The sequence below is a fragment of the Eurosta solidaginis genome, chromosome X, assembly GCF_040869045.1.
Source record: "Eurosta solidaginis isolate ZX-2024a chromosome X, ASM4086904v1, whole genome shotgun sequence".
NCBI classification, from domain to species: domain Eukaryota; kingdom Metazoa; phylum Arthropoda; class Insecta; order Diptera; family Tephritidae; genus Eurosta; species Eurosta solidaginis.
The window spans coordinates 56557848-56575203 of NC_090324.1; the positions used below are offsets into that span (position 1 = coordinate 56557848).

Below are 17356 nucleotides of genomic sequence, written 5' to 3' on the forward strand. Positions count from 1 at the left end.
ATGTTTTATATTCCGAAATCTTTTGCGGTGAGTATCAGATCTATAGAAATGATCGCTTAAATAGGATCGGAATTGGTGTCTTGCTAGCTGTACATTCTTCAATTCCATCTGAAGATGTTAATTTACCCGAAGTTGATTCCATCGAGTTTAAATGCATCCGAATCTTACTAGGCCGGGGTCATATTTACTTAGCCGTTTGCTATATACCACCGTATTCTGATCTATCAGTGTATATGCACCATATTTCACCGTTACAATCAGTCAGTTCGATGATAAAGCCCACGGACTCAATAATTGTTTTAGGCGACTTTAACCTGCCACATATATCTTGGAATACCGTTGAAAAATGGTTGGAAAATTCTTAGACTTCGCATTTGTTGACGACATATCTAAATTCTCTATAAATCGGTGTGAAGCTCTTGTTTTACCAGAAGACGTTTACCATCCTTCTCTTGAGATAACTTACGCAATCATAAGCAACGAAGTCGGCTGCACTAACAAGACACGTGTCTCTACCAGGTGCTTTGATTTTTCCAAAACTAATTTCAACAATTTAAATAAAGAGCTTTCTGAGATAACGTGGCCTCGATATAAAGAGGATGTAGAGAAAAACATGTGCCCAAACGCACATGCTCGTACATTGAACCAGTGCAAGCCTGGTTTACTAAAGATTTAAAAGCTTTAAAAATAAGAAATCACGTTTATTCAAATTATATAAGAGAACCGGTTTACATTCTGATTATGCACAGTACGCTATTTTCCGCCATAAGTATTGTGAACTTAATAAAAAGTGTTATAAAGCTTACATATGTAAAATTAACAGAAACATTATTTGCAACCCGAAGTATTTTTATGATTTCGTAAATTCTAAACGCAGCACTAACAGGTTTCCTTCTGCCATGAAGTTTAGAAATAGCATTTCCAGCGACGACCAAGAGATTACAAACTTCTTCGCTCAATTCTTTCACTCTAATTACTCTGCTGTGGTTGATTCATCACCTACAAATTATCCGTATCCATCCTAGTAACTCAATATATGCCCCACATTTGATGCCTGAAGATGTTCTACTACATCTAAAGACCTTAAAAGAATTCTTCAAATACGGTCCCAATATGATCCCAAAATTTTTTCTTAAAAAAAATGTGCGGAATAAATTTACCAGCCTCTTACTGATCTGTTTAACCTCTCTTTAAAAAATGGCATTTTCCCGACGTCTTGGAAGGAATCTTTTCTTATCCCACTCCATAAAAAAGGAAGGAAGTCGTCTATTGAAAACTCTCGTGGAATAGCAAAGCTGTCCGCCATCCCTAAGCTTTTCGAAGCAATCGTTACTAATCACCTTACATTTTCGATTTCTACATTGATAGATAGTTCTCAACATGGCTTTTGTAGAGCCAAATCAACCACAACCAATTTGCATGAATTTACAACTCACGTCTTTAATGGGTTTAGAAACAATCATCATACCAACGTTATATACACTGATTTCATCAAAGCATTCGACAAAGTACGCCACTCATTACTTGTTTATAAACTCGAATTGCTTGGTTTTCAACCTGGCCTAACTCGCTGGATCTCCTCCAATCTTTGCGGTAGAACTCAAAGAGTCATTTTTAAAAACATTTGTTCGAATGTCATCGATGTGCCCTTCGGCGTGCCTCAGAGCAGCCATCTCGGTCATATTCTGTTTTTGATCTTTATAAACGATGTTTCCACAATTATAATATATTCGAAAATTTTAATGTATGCTGACGACGTAAAACTTTTTAAGTCATACGCGTCGGTTGAAAAACGTTCTGTACTCCAGGCGGATTTAAATCGTTTAGTTACTTGGTGTAATGCGAATTTTATGCCGCTCAACATAGAAAAATGTAAATCCACGTGTTTTTCACGTGAAAACATACAGCCAGCTTCCTACACAATTAATGGCCAAACTCTGGAAAGCGTTGATGTTTTTGTCGACTTGGGAGTTACGATGAATTGCAAACTTAGTTTCAACCCTCATATTAATGCCACAGTCAATAAAGCGACAGGAGTTTTAGCATCTGTGAAAAGATGGGCAAAAGAGTTTACTGATCCTTACGTTACAAAAACCCTTTTTACATCATTGGTGAGGCCGATATTAGAATATGGATCGATAATTTGGAATCCGCGTTATCAAGTTCATGTGGATAGACTAGAATCAATTCAAAAACAGTTTTTACTTTTCGCCTTGAGAAATCTGCAATGGGACTCTCCGTATAATCTTCCTCCTTATACTAGTCGATTAAAACTAATAAATCTTCCTACCCTTGCAAGTCGAAGAGAAATGCTAGGTGTACTATTTATGGCTAGACTTTTAAATGGATCGATTTCAAACCCATTTCTTTTGAACGAAGTAAACTTGAACGTTCCATTCCGAGTTTCAGGGCATTATAAACCTATAATTCTTAAACAATGCAGAAGGAATTTCCAACAAAGCGAACCTTTTCTATGTTTGTGTGAAGATTATAACTCTCACTCGAGAATAATTGATGTTTCGGGCTCGCTCTTTGCCATAAAAAAGACGGTTCTATCTTCTCTTAATAATTAAAAAAATTATATTTATACTTTTAATCTATTATATTTTGTGAATCTATATTTCTCAGCTGACTAGCTTATCTGCAGCTGAGCGGTTTTAGGTCTCGGCGCTTAAGAAGCCACTGCCTCTCAAAGACTCGGTAACAAAAAAATTATAAATAAAAGTATGTATGAATTAAAAAAAACAAAAACAGGATTAGCCTGGTTTCATCGGGCAACTTGAGGGCAGTGCGCTGCCGCAACGTCCGAGAAAAAAAATTTTATTGATGTTTGCTCTGGAACATAAATTTTCGACCATGTGTTTCGCGAAGTTGGACTCTGGCATAATGTTTGGATTCCGTGCTTTTTGCTGTTATCTCTAATGTGTTCTGTGAAGCTCGTTATTATTTGCCGTCCTGTTTGTTTTATGTAATTGTGTGGGCATCCGCAGGCAAGTATGTATAGGCCGTGGCTGCTAAGCGGATGCTCTGAGTTAGTGTTAGTTCTTTGCTTTCGTCCTAGATTGTTCGATGTTTTGAATGCTGTATTAATGTTGTATTTTTCCACAAGTGCTTTTTCATATCCATTATATGCAGCAATGTTTTATATTACTTCCCGATCTCTCTTACATGATTCCTGTGTAAGAGGTTTTCTTTCAAGAATATGTAGCAAATGCCTCAATGCAGCATTTTTATGCTGTTGGGGTGATTTGATTTATTACGTATTAGTGACGATGGTCGTTGGCTTTCTATATATGTCGTAGTGAAAACTATTGGCAACTTTATCAATATTTATCGTGAGGTCTAGATAGTTGATTCCTCCGCCTTTTTCGGAACTTTATGTTGCCCAAAGAAGAAAATGGACAATCCCCCATTTGCAATAACAAATAAATATCATTGATAGTTTTTGTTGCTCCTACTCAACAAAATAAACAAAAAACCTGTTCTTAACAAACCGAAGCTATGTAATTTTTTTCAGATAAGCAAACATAGGAAAATTATGTTCTATATGGAAGTATAAATAAATGAACGAGAAGATAATTGGCAAGATGTTTTATAACAGCAAGATGTTGTGATGGTCATAGTCCGATTTCGTTCATTTTAAATAGCGATGTGAGATGAGTGGTTATAGTCCGATTTCAAATAACAACAAATGAATTTTTTCAATAATAAATGTGATATTTTAATTAATTTCAAGCATTTGGCATTGATCGCCTTGTATGCTGATATGTAATGCATCAATATATGGAAAAAAAAAAGTTTAAACAAAAAACCATAATCGTTATTTGAAATATTAATTTTGGAAAAAAAGTCATAAATATTTACTATATACTAAAAAAAATTTTTTTTGTAAATATATGCAATTGTTTATAAATTTATATAAAATTAAAAGTAATAGCGAACATTTCAAAAAAAATCATTAGAATCGGTTAATTTTCGACAAAGTTAAAACAAACAAGTAAGGAAGGCTAAGTTCGGGTGTAAACGAACATTACATACTCAATTGAGAGCTATGGAGACAAAATAAGGGAAAATCACCATGTAGGAAAATGAACCTAGGGTAACCCTGGAATGTGTTGTTTGTACGATATGGGTATCAAATGAAAGGTGTTAATGAATATTTTAAAAGGCGTGGGCCTTAGTTCTTTAGGTGGACGCCCTTACGAGATATTGCCATAAAGGTGGACGAGAGGTGACTCTAGAAATTGTTTGTACGATATGGGTATAAAATGAAAGGTGTTAATGAGTATTTTAAAAGGGAGTGGGCCTTAGTTCTATGGGTGGACGCCTTTTCGAGATATCGCCATAAAGGTGGACCAGGGGTGACTCTAGAATTTGTTTGTAAGATATGGGTATCAAATGAAAGGTGTTAATGAGTATTTTAAAAGGGAGTGGGCCTTAGTTTTATAGGTGAACGCCTTTTCGAGATATCGCCATAAAGGTGGACCAGGGATGACTCTAGAATGCGTTTATACAATATGGGTATCAAACGAAAGGTGCTAATGAGTACTTTAAAAGGGAGAGGGCCTTAGTTCTATGGGTGGACGCCTTTTCGAAATATCGATATAAAGGTGGACCAGGGGTGACTCTAGAATTTGTTTGTACGTTATGGGTATCAAATGAAAGGTGTTAATGAGTATTTTAAAAGGGAGTGGGCCTTAGTTCTATAGGTGGACGCCTTTTCGAGATATCGCCATAAAGGTGGACCAGGGGTGATTTAAGAATTTCTTTACGATATGGGTATCAAATGAAAGGTGTTAATGATTATTTTAAAAGGGAGTGGGCCTAAGTTCTATAGGTGGAAGCCTTTTCGAAATATCGATATAAAGGTGGACCAGGGGTGACTCTAGAATTTGTTTGTACGATATGGGTATCAAATGAAAGATGTTAATGAGTATTTTAAAAGGGAGTGGGCCTTAGTTTTATAGGTGGACGCCTTTTCGAGATATCGCCATAAAGGTGGACCAGGGATGACTCTAGAATGCGTTTATACAATATGGGTATCAAACGAAAGGTACTAACGAGTATTTTAAAAGGGAGTGGGCCTTAGTTCTATGGCCTTTTTGAAATATCGATATAAAGGTGGACCAGGGATGACTCTAAAATTTGTTTGTACGATATGGTTATCAAATGAAAGGTGTTAATGAGTATTTTAAAATAGAGTGGGCCTTAGTTCTATAGGTGGACGCCTTTTCGAGATATCGCCATAGAGGTGGACCAGGGATGACTCTAAAATGCGTTTATACAATATGGGTATCAAACGAAAGGTGTTAATGAGTATTTTAAAAGGGAGTGGGCCTTAGTTCTATGGGTGGACGCCTTTTCGAAATATCGATATAAAGGTGGACCAGAAATGATGATGTTAATGAGTATTTTAAAAGGGAGTGGGCCTTAGTTTTATAGGTAGAAGCCTTTTCGAGATATCGCCCTAAAGGTGGACCAGGGATGACTCTAGAATGCGTTTATACAATATGGGTATCAAACGAAAGGTGTTAGCGAGTATTTTAAAAGGGAGTGGGCCTTAGTTCTATGGGTGGACGCCTTTTTGAAATATCGATATAAAGGTGGAACAGGGGTGACTCTAGAATTTGTTTGTACGATATGGGTATCAAATGAAAGGTGTTAATGAGTATTTTAAAAGGGATTGGGCCTTAGTTCTATAGGTGGACGCCTCTTCGGGATATCGTTATAAAGGTGGACCAGGGTTGACTCTAGAATTTGTTTGTACATTATGAGTATGAAACGAAAGGTGATAATGAGTATTTTAAAAGGGAGTGGGCCTTAGTTCTATAGGTGGATGCCTTTGCGATATATCGCCATAAAGGTGGACCAGTGGTGACTCTATAATGTGTTTGTACAATATGGGTGTCAAATTAAAGGTATTAATAACAATTTTAAAAGGTAGTGGTGGTAGTTGTATATGTGAAAGCGTTTTCGAGATTTCGACCAAAATGTGGACCAGGGTGACCCACAACATCATCTGTCTGGTACCGCTAATTTATTTATATATGTAATACCACGAACAGTATTCCTGCCATGATTCCAAGGGCTTTCGATTTCGCCCTGCAGAACTTTTTCATTTTCTTCTACTTAATAATGATAGGCGTCACACCAATTTACAAAGTTGTTTTCTAAAGTTATATTTTGCGTCAATAAACCAATGAAATTACCATGTTTCATCCCTTTTTTCGTATTTGGTATAGAATTATGGCATTTTTTTCATTTTTCGTAATGTTCGAAATCAAAAAAGTGGGCGTGGTCATAGTCGGATTTCGGCCATTTTTTATACCAATACAAAGTGTGTTCAGATAATTATGTGAACTGAGTTTAGTAAAGATATATCGATTTTTGCTCAAGTTATCGTGTTAACGGCCGAGCGGAAGGACAAACGATCTACTGTGTATAAAAACTGGGCGTGGATTCACGCGATTTCGCCCTTTTTCACAGAAAACAGTTATCGTCCTAGAATCTAAGCGCCTACCAAATTTCACAAGGATTGGTAAATATTTGTTAGACTTATGGCATTAAATGTATCCTAGACAAATCAAATGAAAAAGGGCGGAGCCACGCCCATTTTGAAATTTTCTTTTATTTTTGCATTTTGTTGCACCATATCATTACTGGAGTTGAATATTGACATAATTTCCTTATATACTGTAAAGATATAAAATTTTTTGTTAAAATTTGACTTTAAAAAAATTTTTTTTTGTGGGCGTGGTCGTTCTCCGATTTTGCTAATTTTTATAAAGCATACATACATTAATACAAGTAACGTTCCTGCCAAATTTCATCATGATATCTTCAACGACTGCCAAATTACAGCTTGCAAAACTTCTAAATTACCTTCTTTTAAAAGTGGGCGGTGCCACGCCCATTGTCCAAAATTTTACTTATTTTCTATTCTGCGTCATAAGTTCAACCCACTTACCAAGTTTCATCGCTTTATCCGTCTTTGGTAATGAATTATCGCACTTTTTCAATTTTTCGAAATATTCGATTACGAAAAAGTGGGCGTGGTTATAGTCCGATTTCGTTCATTTTAATTAGCGATCTGAGATGAGTGCCCAGGAATCTACGCACCAAATTTCGTCAAGATACCTCAAAATATACTCAAGTTATCGTGTTAAAGGACGGACGAACGGACGGACGGACATGGCTCAATCAAATTTTTTTACGGTACTGATGATTTCGATATATGGAAGTCTATATCTATCTCGATTCCTTTATACCTGTACAACCAACCGTTATCCAATCAAAGTTAATATACTCTGTGAGCTCTGCTCAACTGAGTATAAAAATATTAGTGACCAGCTTTTCGCTGTTCACCTAATATGTTATTACATTCCTATCCAACAAAAAATACTAGAGCAGCTTTTCGCTGTTTGTCTAAGTAAATACTTTATACACACCTAAATGCATACGCTGGTATATATGTAAGAGGCCAACTTTGCATTTTTCATCTTCCACATATTACCAGCGTGCACTACTAATTATTTCCTACCTCTTGAGTAAACTTTTGCAATCCAAAAGATCGAACACTCAGAGGCACACGCTATTTATTGAAAATTTGACAAAGCATTTTGAAAATGTAGAAAATGTTAAAAATAGAACTTATGGATATGTTTATGTTAATCTAACAGAAAACTGTGGACAGTGTAATCAGTTAACAGGAAGCTTTGGATATTAACAATGTTGCCACACAGGAATGATCTTAAACTTAAGTCTACTTAACACTATGCAAATATCTTAATCACACATAATATCATATACACATGCTACACACCTGTTTTTTCGCCATAACGTTTGATCCAAATATTGCTTTCTGTTACAATAAGAAGGATTGGGTACGAATTTGGATTAGCCGATCCATAGCTATAGGACCAGATTTTTATTATATACTTAAAAAATAAAAGTCCGCATTTAACTTTTATTTTCGGTGAACGCAAACGTCATTATAGCTGTGAAGTTGCGCTTTATTTTGCTGTGTTTATTTTACGAGTTTTAAATTATAATATCTAAATTGTAATACTAGTTTGTGACAAAAATATGTGCTAAAACCGAGATTTCATTTTTATACAATTGGTTTGGTTTGAAAAGTTCAGATTTTTTGAAATTTAAAGTTTTTAATCAATTTCTTATTATACATTTTGTGTTTGCCGAGTCATTGTGCATTTGCGTTTTTGTTTCAATTTTGATTGGTATCTTTTCACCTTTCATTTTTTTTTCGTGCGCACACTTTTTTTTTCTCGCTATTTACCATTTACTGTCTTCGCAGCTGTTTGCGTCGCTTTTTAAGTGTCAAGTGACAATGACCCTAAAACTGCTAGCTACCGCTAAGCTCGCCAACTTTCAGGGTTGTTTTTATATATAACCTTTCTCATTATCAGTGCTATTTCAACTGTTTTTTCTTTGTAATTTAAACATATCTTTACCACTTCTATATTCTTATACTAGTCTATTTTCATTATCTTTCTATAAAAAATGACTTGCATTTTCAAAAACTGTCAGGTAAAATGCGAATCCGAACGTTTTGTCTCTTGCTGGCTTTGCGATGGGCTCGCCCATGGAAAGTGCGCCGAACTGACGGCTACAGTTATTGACACCGTCAATGATGGGGAGAAGGGAGTACGTTGGTCATGCATTAAATGCAGATCAACTGAGGTTGACCTATTTAAACTGTTTAGACAAACACGAAATGCGTTTTCTGAAATTGCTAAAGAGTTTTCCATAATCACGGAAAAGTTCAATCAATACGATAGCTTGTTCAAGTCTTTCAAGTGTTTGGATGAGTTACCGCATTGTTTAAATAAAAATAAAGACAACCACGAAATAAACAAAAACACTCTAAAGATTCATCTAACGCTTTGAAACTTAATCCTGGTCAGAACATTAATCTTCCGCAAGTGGAGCTCATAGACTTGGCTTCCCCTAATCCGCAAGCTGTGGTTCCATCCACTTCTAAGGCCGCGGAAAAAAACTTAGAGTCTCAAACTGTAACTTCTCAATCTGTGACTTCTTATTCAGAAGCACCGGCTAAGAAGCTGGTTTTAGTCCCGCTCAAAAAATCGATTTTTGTATATCGCTTTGACAAGGACACTTCCATCTTATGTCATTTCGAAAATTAAGGCTGACGTAATGACTTTAAGAAAATTTAAATTTAATTACGAAAGAAACATTTCTTTATTTAGAATTGATGTATACTCAAAATATTTTGATATACTTTTGGACAGCGCATTTTGGCCGCCAGGGGCTTTTGTTCGCGAATTTGTGCATAAGACTATTGAGATTACTCAAAATGTAGCAAAAATTCCTCCTCAAAGTTCCGATCCAAAAAAAATTTATTTAACATCTTGCTTAAGCATTTACTATCAAAACGTTAGAGGCTTAAATACTAAATTAACTGACTTATATTTGAAAACCTTTCACTGTAACTATAATATTATTGCTTTTACCGAAACATGGCTGAAACCCAATGTTTTAAATTCCGAAATCTTTTGCGGTGAGTATCAGATCTATAGAAATGATCGCTTAAATAGGACCGGAAGTGGTGTCTTGCTAGCTGTACATTCTTCAATTCCATCTGAAGATGTTAATTTACCCGAAGTTGATTCCATCGAGTTTAAATGCATCCGAATCTTACTAGGCCCGGATCATATTTACTTAGGCGTTTGCTATATCCACCGTCTTCTGATCTATCAGTGTATATGCACCATATTTCACTGTTATAATCAGTCGGTTCGATGATAACCCCCGGACTCAATAATTGTTGTTGCTGTTGTTGTTGTAGCGATAAAGTTGCTCCCCGAAGGCTTTGGGGAGTGTTATGGAAGTAATGGTCCTTTACCGGATACAGATCCGGTACGCTCCGGTACCATAGCACCATTAAGGTGCTAGCCCGACCATCTCGGGAACGATTTATGTGGCCACATTAAACCTTCAGGCGATCCCCTCCCTCCCCACACCCAAGTTCCATGAGGATCTTGGGGTCGCCAGAGCCTCGACTGTTATGAAACAGGATTCGCCGCGGATAGGTGATTTTGACAATTGGGTTTGGAGAAGCTATATATTGCGCTGGCAAGCTGAAGGGTTGCGCTACACAGCCCCTTGACTCTGGTATTTTAGTCGCCTCTTACGACAGGCATACCTACCGCGGGAATATTCTGACCCCCTAACCCGATGGGGTTAATAATTGTTTTAGGCGACTTTAACCTGCCACATATATCTTGGAATACCGTTGATCACAATATTGTCTCCGTATCATCCAAGATGCATAACAATGACTTTTTGAATGGAATTACTGATCTTTGCCTTAATCAGATCAATTTCTTTCCGAATAAGTACGGAAAATTCTTAGACTTAGCATTTGTTGACGACATATCTAAATTCTCTATAAATCGGTGTGAACCTCTTGTTTTACCAGAAGACGTTTACCATCCTTCTCTTGAGAAAACTTACGAAATCATAAGCAACGAAGTCGGCTGTACTAACAAAACACGTGTCTCTACCAGGTGCTTTGATGTTTCCAAAACTAATTTCAACAATTTAAATAAAGAGCTTTCTGAGATAACGTGGCCTCTATATAAAGAGGATGTAGAGCAAAACGTTTTACATTTTAATAAAACCATTTATGCTTTATTTGAAAAACATGTGCCCAAACGCACATGCTCGTACATTGAACCAGTGCAAGCCTGGTTTACTAAAGATTTAAAAGCTTTAAAGAATAAGAAATCACGTTTATTCAAATAATATAAGAGAACCGGTTTACATTCTGATTATGCACAGTAAGTTATTTTCCGCCATAAGTATTTTGAACTTAATAAAAGTGTTATAAAGCTTACATATGTAAAATTAAAAGAAATATTATTTGCAACCTGAAGTCTTTTTATGACTTCGTAAATTCTAAACGCAGAACGAACGGGTTTGCTTCTGCCATGAAGTTTAGAAATAGCATTTCCAGCGACTATCAAGAGATTGCAAACTTCTTCGCTCAATTCTTTCACTCTAATTACTCTGCTGTGCTTGATTCATCACCAACAAATTATCCGTATGAGCTTCATTCTAGTAACTCAATGTATACCCCACGTTTGTTGCCTGAAGATGTTCTACTACATCTAAAGATACGGTTCCGATTTGATCCCAACATGTTTTCTTAAAAAATGTGCGGAATACATTTACCAGCCCATTACTGATCTGTTTAACCTCTCTTTAAAAAATGGCATTTTCCCGATGGCTTGGAAGGAATTTTTCTTATCCCACTCCATATAAAAGGAAATGTTTAGGTAGGATGCCTAACTTTTCCGCTTCTGATTGCGATCGCCATGCAACTCTGCAAATCGATACTCGATACTCAACTTAATTTATAACCACCCACACCATCACCGCCGCATGCATGTGCATGCATGTACACGCAGGTGTATGTGTGCTTTTTATCAGCACTCATGTATATGCATGTCGGGGTTGATGTGTGGGTGCCTTTCCCCTCCAAAACGGAGGATTTTGCGGGTCAACGGTTGTAGCTTTCTATACAACCGGTCCCTTGGATTTTAGCCGTCAACCAGCTCACATCTGCCGCCAACGATCTCTGCCGTTTTTCCTGCCAATATATTCAGGTAATATTGTACCCAGGTTATTTTTTATATTCAGCAATAAATCACATCCATTATAACGAGAAATCTCGTAAATAAGAGATTATTTTCAAATACACCTATTCCCACTGAGATCGACCCCGCTGCGCTCACCAACTCAGGAGCATACGCACCCCAGCCGAACATTTGGTCCTATCTCACCAGGAATTTGAAATACAGCACCTAAATTACAGTCCACAAGAAAAGATCATAGCTGACCGCACAAATCGCAGGAATTGTCATAAAAAGTTTTCCGGAGAATTTTGTCAAATCTTCAGTTGGACCACCAAAAATTGGAAGGTTATATATACTTATATCACAGCGTGCAAAACCACCGGAAAAGCTACAGCCAGCTGAAGCAACTGCAACATCGCAAGCCAACTTGCCACATCAACGCCACGCCAAACCAGCACATCGCCAAACAAAAGTAAGTGCAATATTTCTTGCCATAATTTTTTTTGGTTATAATAATAATAAACAAACTCGTGTAAAAGATCTTTATTCTAAGTTCTACACGCGTAGTGATTGTATTCTAACCGCGAAAAGTGTAAAAATTTGTAGCTTCAAAAGTAAAAAATAAGTGCAAAAGCTAAACAACATTCTTTTTTTTCCTTGTGACTATCTGGTCTTGCCCCCCCACCAGCGGTAAGGCTCTCCTGATAAAGCACAATGAAGAGGTGCACATAACCTCACTTTCATAAAAACTTTCAAGCCATTCTATTGCGGCATTATTCCTTTTGCATCACGTTAGTTTCACTAGTTTTTCTAATAAATTTTTGTTACACAGTTTTTACAGTTTTCGTCAAGTTCATATCAGCGCGCGCACTTATTAGAGTGGCCGCCCTTTATTTACACAAAAGACATTGGTGTTGCTCCCCCCTGCTCTCTGTTTTACGGCACAAAATAATATGCAAAGTCAGAAAATTAACAAATTCAAAGCAATAAATAAAAGTTTCTCGTATTTAATTATTGTTTGTTGGGTGATTCGCACAGGTTCATACAAATTTATATTCCTATTTGTCCACAAATTTTCATCCATGAACATGGAATCTCACATCAGGTTGGCGAATCGAGTTCGAGGCCGACTTTAATGACATGAATGCGGCTCTGCACACAATACACACTCTTGCAATACAGCAAAAAGTGTTGCAAGCTAAGTGGGAAAAAGCAGAGACCGCCCTCTATGAGTTACTTGACTCTGACACGCTTGAATCAAAAAAGATTTCAGCGGTCAAGATCAAGCATAAGGCGGCATATGCCGTATTCCTGAGATGCATGTCGAACATGGCTGAACTTCAAACCAAATTGAAGGAGGAAAAAGATAGGGCAGTTCGAACTGAGGGAGAACGCGCGCGCGAACATAGTATCCGCCTGCCAGCTTGCGATACTGGGGTATTCAAGGGCGACTACCTATCTTGGCCAACGTTTCGTGACCTGTTCACGGCCATCTATAAAAATAACAGTCGCCTAAGCTCAGTAGAAAAGTTGTTCCACCTTAACCAGAAAACTCAAGGTGAGGCAAAGGACATCGTAAAGAAATGTCCCTTAACAAATGAAGGCTTCGAAACAGCCTGGAAAAGCCTATGTGAGAGATACGAGAATAAACGGATTCTCGTCAACTCACAACTACAAATTTTATTTAATCTAAAAAGGATAGACAGCGAGTGCGGCAGCTCAATCAAAAGCTCACAGCGTGACATAAATAATTGTTTGGCATCCTTAAAAACCCATCAGATAGATGTTTCAAATTGGGATGCGATCATCACATATTTATGCTGGACACAATTAACAGAGAATACGTTGGCTCTATGGGAGCAAAGTATTGACCACAAAACGGATATATCCAAGTGGGGGGATATGGACAAATTTTTGTCTAATCGTTTTCAGACACTTGGAACAGTGTCTGCTTTTACAGGGAATGCCGCTTCTAAAGTGAAAAAATCAAATGCGCCACGACAATCGACAGAAACCCCTACGAAAAGACTTGGTGCTTTTCAAACAAAAGTATCCAAGCAAAAACAAAATCAATGTGTAAAATGTCCAAATCTACGGAGCACAGATTACACAACTGTTCACGCTTTTGCGAATTAACCCCGGTAGAAAGGATTAAATTCATTAAATCCACAAATGGCTGCCTGAGCTCTTTATCACCAAGACACACAGTGACGATATGCACCAGTTCGTACAACTGTTCCAAATGCCACTCTCGTCACCACACGCTCCTGCATGCGGACAAACTTCAGCAACCGCCAGAGCTGAATGCTAGTGAGAACCCTTCCTCGATGATCAATAGGTGGCAGAAGCTCAAGGCCCTCCATCAAACCTTCTGCCGGCGATGGAAAACCGAATATTTATCCGAACTTCAAAAGCGTGTGAAGTGAAAACACCCCAAACAAAATATACAAGTGGGAGATCTCGTTATCCTCAAAGAGGATAACTTATCTCCCAACGAATGGTTAGGTGGAGTCGTCAACGTACACCCCGGCGAAGATAACCGAGTACGTGTAGTCCACCTCATAACCGAGAAGGGTCAAGTCAGACGACCTTTGGTCAAACTGATCCTTCTTCCTACGGAGATAGATTGTGAGAGGACCACGAGTACCTCTTAACAATCCTTCCGTTCCTCCACATCCCTCCTTTCAGAAAAATCAACCCCAGCTCTCGTTCACCCGTAACGAGGCAAACCAACTACCCTAATGCAGATCCGCATCTGCCACCGAAACGAAATACATTCTTTGGCCCATTAAATTTTTAAATTTTCAAAAAAAATCAAACCCAAATTCCCTCACTCCCCAGAGCGAGGACACCAGAACCCTAACGCAGATCCATGATCTTCCACATAATGCATCTGCACTCGGCCAACAGAATTTATTAAAATTCATCCCATCACCCAAAATCTTGAAATAACTGAACAAAAAGCCCTTAATGTGCAACTACCCATAGAGGTTGCACCTAACCAACTACGTGCTTATTTCCGAGAAGGAGGTATTTTCTTTTGCCGCAAACGCAGAGAATATTAGAATTTGATTTTTTTTCGTGGTGTTCTCTTCTCGTATCATTTCTTTATTTTCATTTGCTAGATTGAATTCGAAAGCACCAAGCGAGACCGACCGGATTTTTCACTCGATTAGGCATTCAACAAAGCAATGATGCGGTAATTAAGAATTTTCTATTTTGCATCGAAATTTGAGTTCGATTAGGGCTTTAATGTAGAAAACTTGGCGAACTAGTTCCTTACGCCTCTGTGAAATTGGCATAAAGCTCATTATTCAATGAACAAGATAGCCTGAAAAGATTCAGAAAGCTGAATTGAAAATGATTCAAAACTTTCGATCATCTACAGTAACCACAGTAGATTCAAGTATGATTCCACCATGTGTGATTGGAAAACTCTCTCTATTAAGGTATTTTTGAACATTACGAGGAGTCATATCAAAAAATTGTTCATTACTAGCCCTGTTGTTTAAATTATATGACAACTCATTATTTGGTCAGAAAGAGTAAAACCCTTGGTAGTGGTATAAGGGTGGTATAAAGGGAGTAGGTAGTTTAAGCAACTCTGGTGGGAGGTGAACAGCGTGTACGTACACAAATGCAAACATAGATGATTATAAATATAGGACTATGTGAGCATCTACATTAGTAGTAATTCAAGTTTAAACTCACCCTCTTTTTGTTCATTGATTGATAGTTGCGTTTTGTGAATGGAGGTGTAACTCGTTACAGTGCACCACCAGATAAATTGGGTACTTCCGGATACATGATCTCATCAATTTTCATTGGTTTCGTAACGTCCGCAAGGAATTGTGGAGGCACATAAGCGTCACGTATTTTACAAGGAAGCTAATGACACCTAATGTTATTGAAAAGGAAATATGAAGTTTTCCATCGCACATATTCATTTATGTAAATACGTTTATATCATCTATGAAAGCTCAAACCACATACAAAACGTTTTCCACTATAGAGGGGTTAGTTGGAACTTTCACCGACGATATTATAGACTACAAATTATACTACCAATGAGCATTAACAGATTGGTTGAGAAGCCACATTTTGATTTAATGAATTCTGTGCAGACGCTGAGGCAACATTGCCCGGCATCTGCCCTGAACTTGTATATCGTAACGAGTGTATACCAGCGTAGTTATGTGCTGGTGGCATTTGTTGGGACTGTGGCATGTGTGGTGAAATATTTGCTCTGCCTGACTAACCAGCAGCACCATACAATATTTGTGGATTCGGTGTACCTTGATAGCCCAGGCCAGGCATTGAACCTGACATATTACCAGATGGCATACCACCACCAATATATATTCCAGCTACAGGTCCCCTGGCATTCCTATCCAGCGGAATCCTATCAAAATCAACAGCAGCAGATGCAAGCGCAGCAACAGGAACACACAACTCAATGACATCATCGAAAGCACAAATGCCCCATTGCCTGTCAGACCATGAATGATTCGGCTCAAGTAGCTGAGCAAAATGTGGTGCTATACGATTGAAGGAGGGCAAAAATTGTGCTTTATTGGTGACAAATAGTGCATGTGATATATCCACCACTTTTGATAGTATATATGTGTCGGTATCACCCTGTTCGGCCAACTCCTCCTCCACACCATCATCATAATCCTCTTCGTTACGCGCTTGTAAGCGTTTATTTCCACGTTCAAAATGTTCGCCCATGCACAGGACTTGTTTTTTTCAACAACAAAAATCACAAACAGTCATTACAAGGGTTCGGTATCGATAATGTATTTAGTCTTAATTTATGTCAAATTAATGAATATTTCAATGCCCTTACCAGGCTTCTAGATCTTAACATTTTTTGCGAAGTTAGTGAGCGTGTGAATCCAATTACTCATAAGGACAGGCATCACATACCTCTGATTAAATTTAATTTTTATTATTTTTACCCAGATGCTTCTGAGTACAGGCTAACTTTTAACTTTTCCTTGTGTGATTTCGACTCTTTTAACAATTTCTTGTTTGAAATAAATTGGGACGAGTTACTTGGCAGTCTTGACACCTCAGAAAGTTTTTCGGTTTTTAAAAATATTTTGTTCAACCACTGCTTGTATAAGATTCGGGTACGAAAGAAAAAACCTTACAAATTACCGTGGTACTCAAAGGACTTAAGTAAACTGAGGAACCTGAAGAAAAAATATTTAAAAAAATTTAAATATACCAAGATTCACACATTCTTTCTAAATATAGGTACTATTTAAGGACTTTTAATAATTTGAATAAATCCCTCTACAATAATTATATTCGCAATATTGAGGTTAACATAAAATCTAACCCCAAATCTTTTTGGAACTTTATAAAGTCTAAAAAATCGTGTGCCAGCGTGCCCAAAGAGGTTTTCCTTGATGGCAATTCTGCACAAACCCCAAGTGATGCAGCCAATTTATTTGCAGATTTTTTCAAATCAAATTTTACTCTGGATGATAACAATCAACCGCATGATTTTTCAATCAATCAGGACACTTCCCTTAATTTTGGAGCTCTCTGCTTTTCTTCTGAGGATATAAGTAAAGCCATTGATACACTTAAATCCTCCTCTCAAACAGATGTCGACGGGTTTTCATCCGACTTGCTAAAAAATTGTCCGGCTTTGATTAATCCATTGAGACTGATATTCAATAAGTCTCTTATTTCTGGGACCTTCATTGATGATTGGAAGCTCACTT

At 37.5% G+C, this 17356-nt stretch overlaps 1 protein-coding gene across 1 annotated transcript in view; it reads right to left on the reverse strand.

The window, feature by feature from the left end:
• LOC137234942 (nuclear factor 1 X-type-like) overlaps positions 1–17356 on the reverse strand; it is a 2160399-nt gene that overhangs the window by 2137640 nt on the left and 5403 nt on the right. The window lies entirely within an intron of this gene.